Raw genomic sequence first — 7,464 nt, 5'->3', positions numbered from 1 at the left:
GAGAAGCTGTACTATTACCGCAAGGGACTTAACCCACACATCAAGCTAAAGTTTGGCGGTATTGAGAGTAACACGTTGTGTGCTCTGGTGGATCGCTGCATTCAGATCGAGAAAGATTGTGCTGAAGCTGGAGAAGAGTACAGGGAGAGGAAGCGTAAGCCTAAGGAGTCCTTCTATGGCCGTGATCGCAAGAGGCTCCGCAAAGATGCACCATCTAGGGGACGCTCTCACCACAACAGGGATGACAACCCTGGATCGAGTAGGGAAGTGGAGGCTACACTACCAAATACTCCCACCCTGCTCAGGATCGTTACACCCAGGACCGTTATGCTCAGGACCACAACACTCAGGACTGTTTCAACCGTTCCCGCTCTGTGAATGAATGCCCAGCACAGAACTGCTCCGCACCAAGCACTGGAAACTGGAAGGCACCCACGCCAACCCCTACAGGCGGTACGCCTTTCACCTGCTTCGCTTGTGGCCAACCAGGTCACAAAGCCACTGAGTGCCCACAGAACTCAGCTGCTTAGAAGTCTTAGTTCAAGGGATCTGCTACCCATGGACGTCTCAACCATCTAGATGCCGAGGAAGCATAGGCTGCCCCTGACGTTGTGTATGGTATGTTTTTAGTTAATGGCAATACTGCATCAGTTCTATTTGACTCTGGAGCAACTTGTTCATACATATCATCCAAGTTTGCACGAGAGCATGACCTACCTATAACCCCATGTGAAAAGCCTATCATTACCAGTTCACCTTTAGGAGACCTAAAATGCACCCACATCTGTAAGAGAGTGAGTCTTACCATTGAGGGTCTTACCTTTAAATCTGACCTAACTCTATTGCCTTCCACAAACCTAGATGTCATCCTAGGTATGGATTGGTTAACCATTCACCGAGGTATCATATCTTGCTCACCTAGATACGTCCAAATGACCCACCCATCAGGCCAAGTTATTAGGTGTGAACCCCAGTCTAGAAAGTCCACCTCTATCCTATGTGCCCTTAAAGTGAGTTCAGAATCACAGAAAGAGGAGAAGACAGTTCATGATGTGCCTATGGTCAGAGACTATCCCGATGTATTCCCTAAAGAATTACCGGGTATGCCACCGGACCGTGATGTAGAGTTCATCATTGATCTTTTGCCGGGAACAGGACCCATTGCCAAGAGACCCTATCGCATGTCAGTGGACAAACAAGCTGAGCTCAAGAAACAGCTTGATGAGCTCATCTCAAAGGGATATATTAGACCCAGTGCTTCACCCTAGGGATCCCCTATTCTATTTGTTAAGAAGAAGGATGGCTCAATGAGAATGTGCATTGATTACTTGAACTTGAATGCAGTCACCATCAAGAACAAGTACCCCCTACCAAGAATTGATGATTTGCTTGATCAGCTTCGAGGTGCCAAGTATTTCTCCAAGATTGATCTCAGATCTGGCTATCATCAGATGAAGATTTGAGAGAGTGACATCCCGAAGACAGCTTTTGTGACTAGGTATGGGCAGTTTGAGTTCACCGTGGTGTCCTTTGGACTCACGAATGCTCCCGCATACTTCATGAACATGATGAATAAGGTTTTCATAAATGAACTGGATAAGTTCATGGTAGTATTCATTGATGACATCCTTGTCTATTCACCCATCACTGAAGAACATGAACATCATCTAAGAACTGTGCTTGAGAAACTAGCCCAACATCAGCTCTATGCGAAGTTCAGCAAATGCGAATTTTGGCTATAGGAAGTTGCCTTCTTAGGCCATGTACTATCAGCTAAAGGTGTCGTAGTTGACCCAGCCAAGATTGAAGCTATGAAAGAGTGGGATCAACCCCGTAATGTGACAGAAGTCAGAAGTTTCTTGGGATTGGCTGGATACTATCGTTGATTCATCGAAAACTTCTCCAAGATAGCCCGTCCAATGACCAACCTTGTGAAGAAGACTAAGGAGTTTGAATGGACGCCCGAGTGCGAACAAAGCTTCTAGAAATTGAAATAGAAGCTTACCACAACTCCTATGCTAGCATTGCCTGATATCAGCAAAGATTTCATGGTCTATTATGATGCATCCCGTCAAGAACTTGGTTGTGTACTGATGCAAGATGGAAGAGTGATAGCATATGCGTCTCGACAGCTGAAAGAACACAAGAACCGTTACCCTACTCATGATCTTGAGTTAGCATTTGTTGTGCATGCCTTAAAGATCTGGAGACACTACTTGATAGGCAACAAGTGTGATATCTACACCGATCACAAGAGCTTGAAGTACTTTTTCACTCAAGAAGATTTGAATATGAGGCAACGTCGATGGCTAGAGTTGATCAAGGACTATGACCTAGAAATTCACTATCATCTAGGAAAAGCTAATGTAGTTGTAGATGCTCTCAGTCGCAAGAGTTACTGTCACACTTTGATCACTGAATCCATACCACCTAAGCTCAAGGAAGAGATTGATGATTTCCAACTTGAGATACTACCGCATGACTTGTTGAATGAGCTCCGCATACAGTATGATCTCACAGATCGCATTCGTCAAGCTCAGAAAAGTTGCGAAGAGATCGAATATCTCTGTGGTCTGATGAAACTAGGCTACAAGACCAACCACCAAGAAGATGAACAAGGAACCATCTGGTTCAAGAACAGAATCTGTGTCCCTTCTGATCTAGCACTAAGAGAGGAAATTCTGTCTGAAGCCCATGACTCTAAGTACTGTATTCACCCTGGAGATTCAAAGATGTATCAAGACTTGAAGAAACACTTTTAGTGGAAAGGCATGAAGACAAACATTGCGGGACATGTGGCACGATGTGACACCTGCAATAGAGTCAAGGCTGAACATCAAAGGCCTGCAGGATTGCTTAAGCCTCTTGATGTTCCCAAGTGGAAATGGGAGAGCATATCCATGGATTTCATAGTTGGATTGCCCCGATCGTAGAAAGGCAATGATTCCATCTGGGTGATTGTTGACCGTTTGACCAAGATTGCTCACTTTGTACTGGTTAAGACCAAGACCGATGCCAAAAAACTAGCAGATCTATATGTTGAGCATATTCTCAGACTGCATGGGGCTCCCTCTAGAATTGTGTCTGATCATGGTGCTCAGTTTGTGTCCCAATTTTGGGAAGGCCTGCACAAGTCCATTGGAACCAAACTTTATTTCAGTACCGCTTACCACCCACAGACAGATGGACAAACTGAACGAGTAAATCAGATTTTAGAAGACATGCTTCACGCTAGTGTGCTGAATTATGGCTCTGATTGGGAGAAATGCCTACCCTATGCAAAGTTCTCTTACAACAACAGCTACCAAGCCAGTATCAAGATGTCGCCATTTGAAGCTCTATATGGCATACCTTGTAAGACACCATTGATGTGGTCCCAACCGGGAGAAAGATCGTTCTTTGACTCCACTAAGATTCAAGATGCCGAAGAAGGAGTTGCTCAAGTGAAGGAGAATTTGAGGATTGCTCAAAGTCGATACAAGAGCTATGCTGACAAAAGAAGAAGAGAACTTGAGTTCAATGTGGGAGACTTCGTCTATCTCAAGGTATCCCCGCTACGTGGAACTATCAGATTCCACGTGAAAGGAAAGCTTGCCCCTAGATTTGTTGGCCCATACAAGATTTGCAAGAGGATTGGAAAGCTCGCCTACAAACTTGAGCTACCTGAGGAATTGGTGGGTGTACATCTCGTATTCCATGTCTCATAGCTATGCAAGTGTTTGAGAGTGCCCAATGAAGTAGTTCCAACTGGTACACTTGACATTCAAGACACCCTCGAGTATAAATAACATCCTATCCGAATTGTGGGTAGAGATACCAAGGAGACTCGAAGCAAAACTATTCCTATGTGCAAGATCCAATGGAGCAATCACACTGAGAGAGAAGCAACATGGGAGAAAGAGTCTGACCTCTGGCTACAATATCCTTATCTCTTCGAAGAGTACGTTACGCTTTAATCTCGGGGACGAGATTCTGTTAAGGGGGTAGGACTGTAACAACCCAAAAATCCATACACCAAAAATACCAACTACAAAAAATTTTCTTAAAAACTCCCATGTGTTGATGAGTGTCATGTATAGAAACCCAACCTAAGAGATGCATTAGGTCTAACCCCAACCCAAGTCAACACATAAGCATGGCATGCCATTTGTTAATCATGTTTATTTAAATACTGACAAATGAAACATAGCATACATTGTTAACTCACAAGGTGATTTGGATTTTCATTATGTAATGCCTAACAACTCCCTTAAGGAAATAAACCATAAAGTAATTATTACTCAAACCAAAGACTAAATGTTTAAAGAGAAAACTATTTCCATTTTTGTATAACAAAACTACAATTATTTTTGTTATACAAAATAGCTAAATAAAATTCCTAATATATAAAAGAGAATGTTGTGGGCCTCATATCTACAAAACTCCAATGAATAAGGTACACTAATTTTTGAATTCAAATTCCAAATCAATTTGAATTTAAACAAAGGAGAAGAAAAATAAAACAGAAAAAGGGAAAAGAAAAGGAGGAGGCCCGCAGCTGGCTCGGCCTGCTCGGCCCGCCAGCGCGCAGCAGCCGGCCAGCCCAGCTAGCGCGCGCAGCAGTAGGCCGGCCCAACTTGCGCAGCCAGCCCAGCAAGCAGCCCAGCGCGCTGCTCACGCCCGCGTGCCTCCCCGCTCGCTTGCTCCCACTACCCGCCGGGCCCCACCTGTTGGCTTTCCTATTCATCTTCCTCGCGCCCACGCCTCAACCGCCCGCGCGACCGGAGGCCGACCGCGTTGGTAGGAGCGGGCCAGGGGGTCACGCCCGGGGCAAGGCCTTTGTTCCCCCTTGCGTCGCGCTCATGCAACCTCATGCCACCGTCGGATGCGTCGCGCGCCTTCCCACCGCACGATGCCGATCGCCATTGGAGGCATGGAGCTCGGTTATAAAAGACCCCGGAGCCTTAGCCTCTCCCTCAGCCACCGCCGCCGCTTGGTGGCCCAGCAGCCCGCACCGCACCAAGAGAAGAGGGCCGAGAAGGAGTTTGGGAGAGGAGGAATGGAGCCACCCGCGTGCTGTCGAAGTCATCAGAGTCGAAGATGACGTCGTCGTCTTCATCACGGTCGCGAGTCGGCACTGCACTGCCTCCGTCTTCATGGCCACGACCCTCCACTGCATCGCCATCCTTTCACCTTTGACACCAACGGTGAGCCCCTCGCTGCTGAGACCCCTCCTAGCCCCTAGACGCCGTAGCAGAGCATGTGCACGCCGCGCTCCCGACGCCGCCGTCATGGCGCGGCCACCGCTTGCGCACCTGGCCGCCTCATCGGACTAGAACGCAGCTGTAGCACCACTAGGATGCCCGGAGGGTAGCCACGTAGACCGAGATCCTGTTAGCCGACCATAGCGCCCCGGCCACGAGCACCGAACCTCGGCCGGAGTTTCGCCGTGCACCATCACCGTGTGCGGACTCCGCCGTGCCCAAAGGTTGCCGTCGTCACTTGTCTCGGTCGCCCGCTAGCAGTCTAAACGGGAACGGGGCACCAAGACCCTTGGAACAGCCCCTAGCTGCCCTGCCGGCGAGCACCTCCACGACCAAGCCGCCGAATGCCGTGGGCAACACCCTGGAAAGCCCTGGCCGCCACCTAGACCCCACCATCGTGTTCGCCATGGCCTAGGGAAGCTTTTCCCCACCTTAATTGAACGCTAGCGCCACCGTAGGATCACGCCGGTGAGCACACCACCGGCGGGAGCACGCCGAGATTGGAAGCAGAGGGCTCCCCCGCCAGCCGCACGCGCCTGCACTTGGTGCACACGGACTCGGCCAGAGGGAAGGAGGGTGGACTCGGTCCACCGAAGACCAGCCAACGGTCCAGGGACCATGAACATGAGTTCACCGTGAGCCACGCGGTGTGGGTTGAACGGTGGACAAAGCCCATTGGAGGCCCATGGCAACGACATGGTAGCACCACAGCATGCCACGTGTCCGGGCCGGCCCGGCCCAAATCCAGCCTAGTCTAGGCCCACCAAAGCCCAGTCCAGGCCCAACCTGGTTGGCCGTTGACTGGTCAACATTGATAGTTGACCTGGCCCCACATGTCAGTGACACAGGGACTCTGGACCCACTCGTCAGTGAACGACGTCATGTTGACGTCATGACGACATCACGCGGGTCCCATCTATCAGTAACAACACAGCCGAGGTGACGTCAGCTGCTGACGTCAGCAGCCCTGGCCCACACGTTAGTGACCCTGACCCATTGACCGTTGACTTACCCATTGACTTAACGTTGACTCTGACTAGACCCACAGGTCAGTGACCCAAGAGACCCTGGCCCCACCTGTCGGAACGATGACATTGATGACGTCATGCTGATGTCAAGATGATGTTAGTAGGACCCCACTTGTCAGCTTAGAGCTGAGCCGATGACGTCATGTTGACGTCAGCATGCCACGTGGACCAGTCACAGCGTGACACATGTCAGCCCAGGATTAATTCAGCCTTTTCCATTTTCAGAAATGATTAAAACTTCGGAAATTCATAACTAATTCATATGACCTCAGAAAAATATGAAACCAGGACCAAAATTCATCTAAAATCGAGCTTTACGCGATGAACCCATGTTTGAATGTATTTGACTCTTTTGAATTTTCATTGCTTCTTTGTGCTATTCTATAGACGTCGCTAACGTGACTATAATTCGATCGTATGCAGACTCGGAGGAGAACCAGACGGACGAGGATCATGAGTACCATGAGGAGAACGGAGACAACTACACTAAAGGTGCCACATCCCACCCAAATCTCATAGCACCTATTACGCATGGCTAATATAGAACTGCTATTGCTTTACTTACTGCTATAATCATACAACGATAGGACTTGCATGGTAGTAATGCTTACTTGATGGCCCTTACCTTGACGCAACCTTACCCCTGCATACCCGGCTATTAGGATAGATACACGCTTACTGCTATATATCATTGCTTACACTTCTACTATGCTTATACTACATTAAATGCATGGTGGAAACTGGTGTTATCTGGACTATGGGGAGAGTGCTGCGTGTGTGACTTGGGTGTGTGGAGGGTGAGGGTTGTGTCGACCAAGTTGGAGTATACGATGAGCCTGGGGCAAGTCTTGCCATGGGGTGCTACCTGGGCACCCCTGGAATGGATACCTATGGTGGGTAAATGGTATATGAGGTGGTCCTGGGTGTGAACCTGTGATGGGAGGAGCCCGGGATGGAGGTGCTATGGTGGCACGATAAATGGAAACCCTGAAGGAGACATTCTGGCTTGGTCAACCCTAAGGACTTACTAGTACTCAGATTCACCAGGAAGCCTTACGTACCACTCGCCCTATATGGAGCGGGACGATCGGACTACTTGGTAGGATATTGCCACTACTACTAGGTTGATAGCGGACAGTATAAGGATGTACGGGGCATGGAGGATTTCCCCCACACCCTTCTGAGACTTCATG

Source organism: Miscanthus floridulus, chromosome 10 (assembly GCF_019320115.1).
Source record: "Miscanthus floridulus cultivar M001 chromosome 10, ASM1932011v1, whole genome shotgun sequence".
NCBI classification, from domain to species: domain Eukaryota; kingdom Viridiplantae; phylum Streptophyta; class Magnoliopsida; order Poales; family Poaceae; genus Miscanthus; species Miscanthus floridulus.
The sequence above is the reverse complement of the archived record's forward strand: the minus strand, read 5'-3'. Positions refer to the sequence as shown.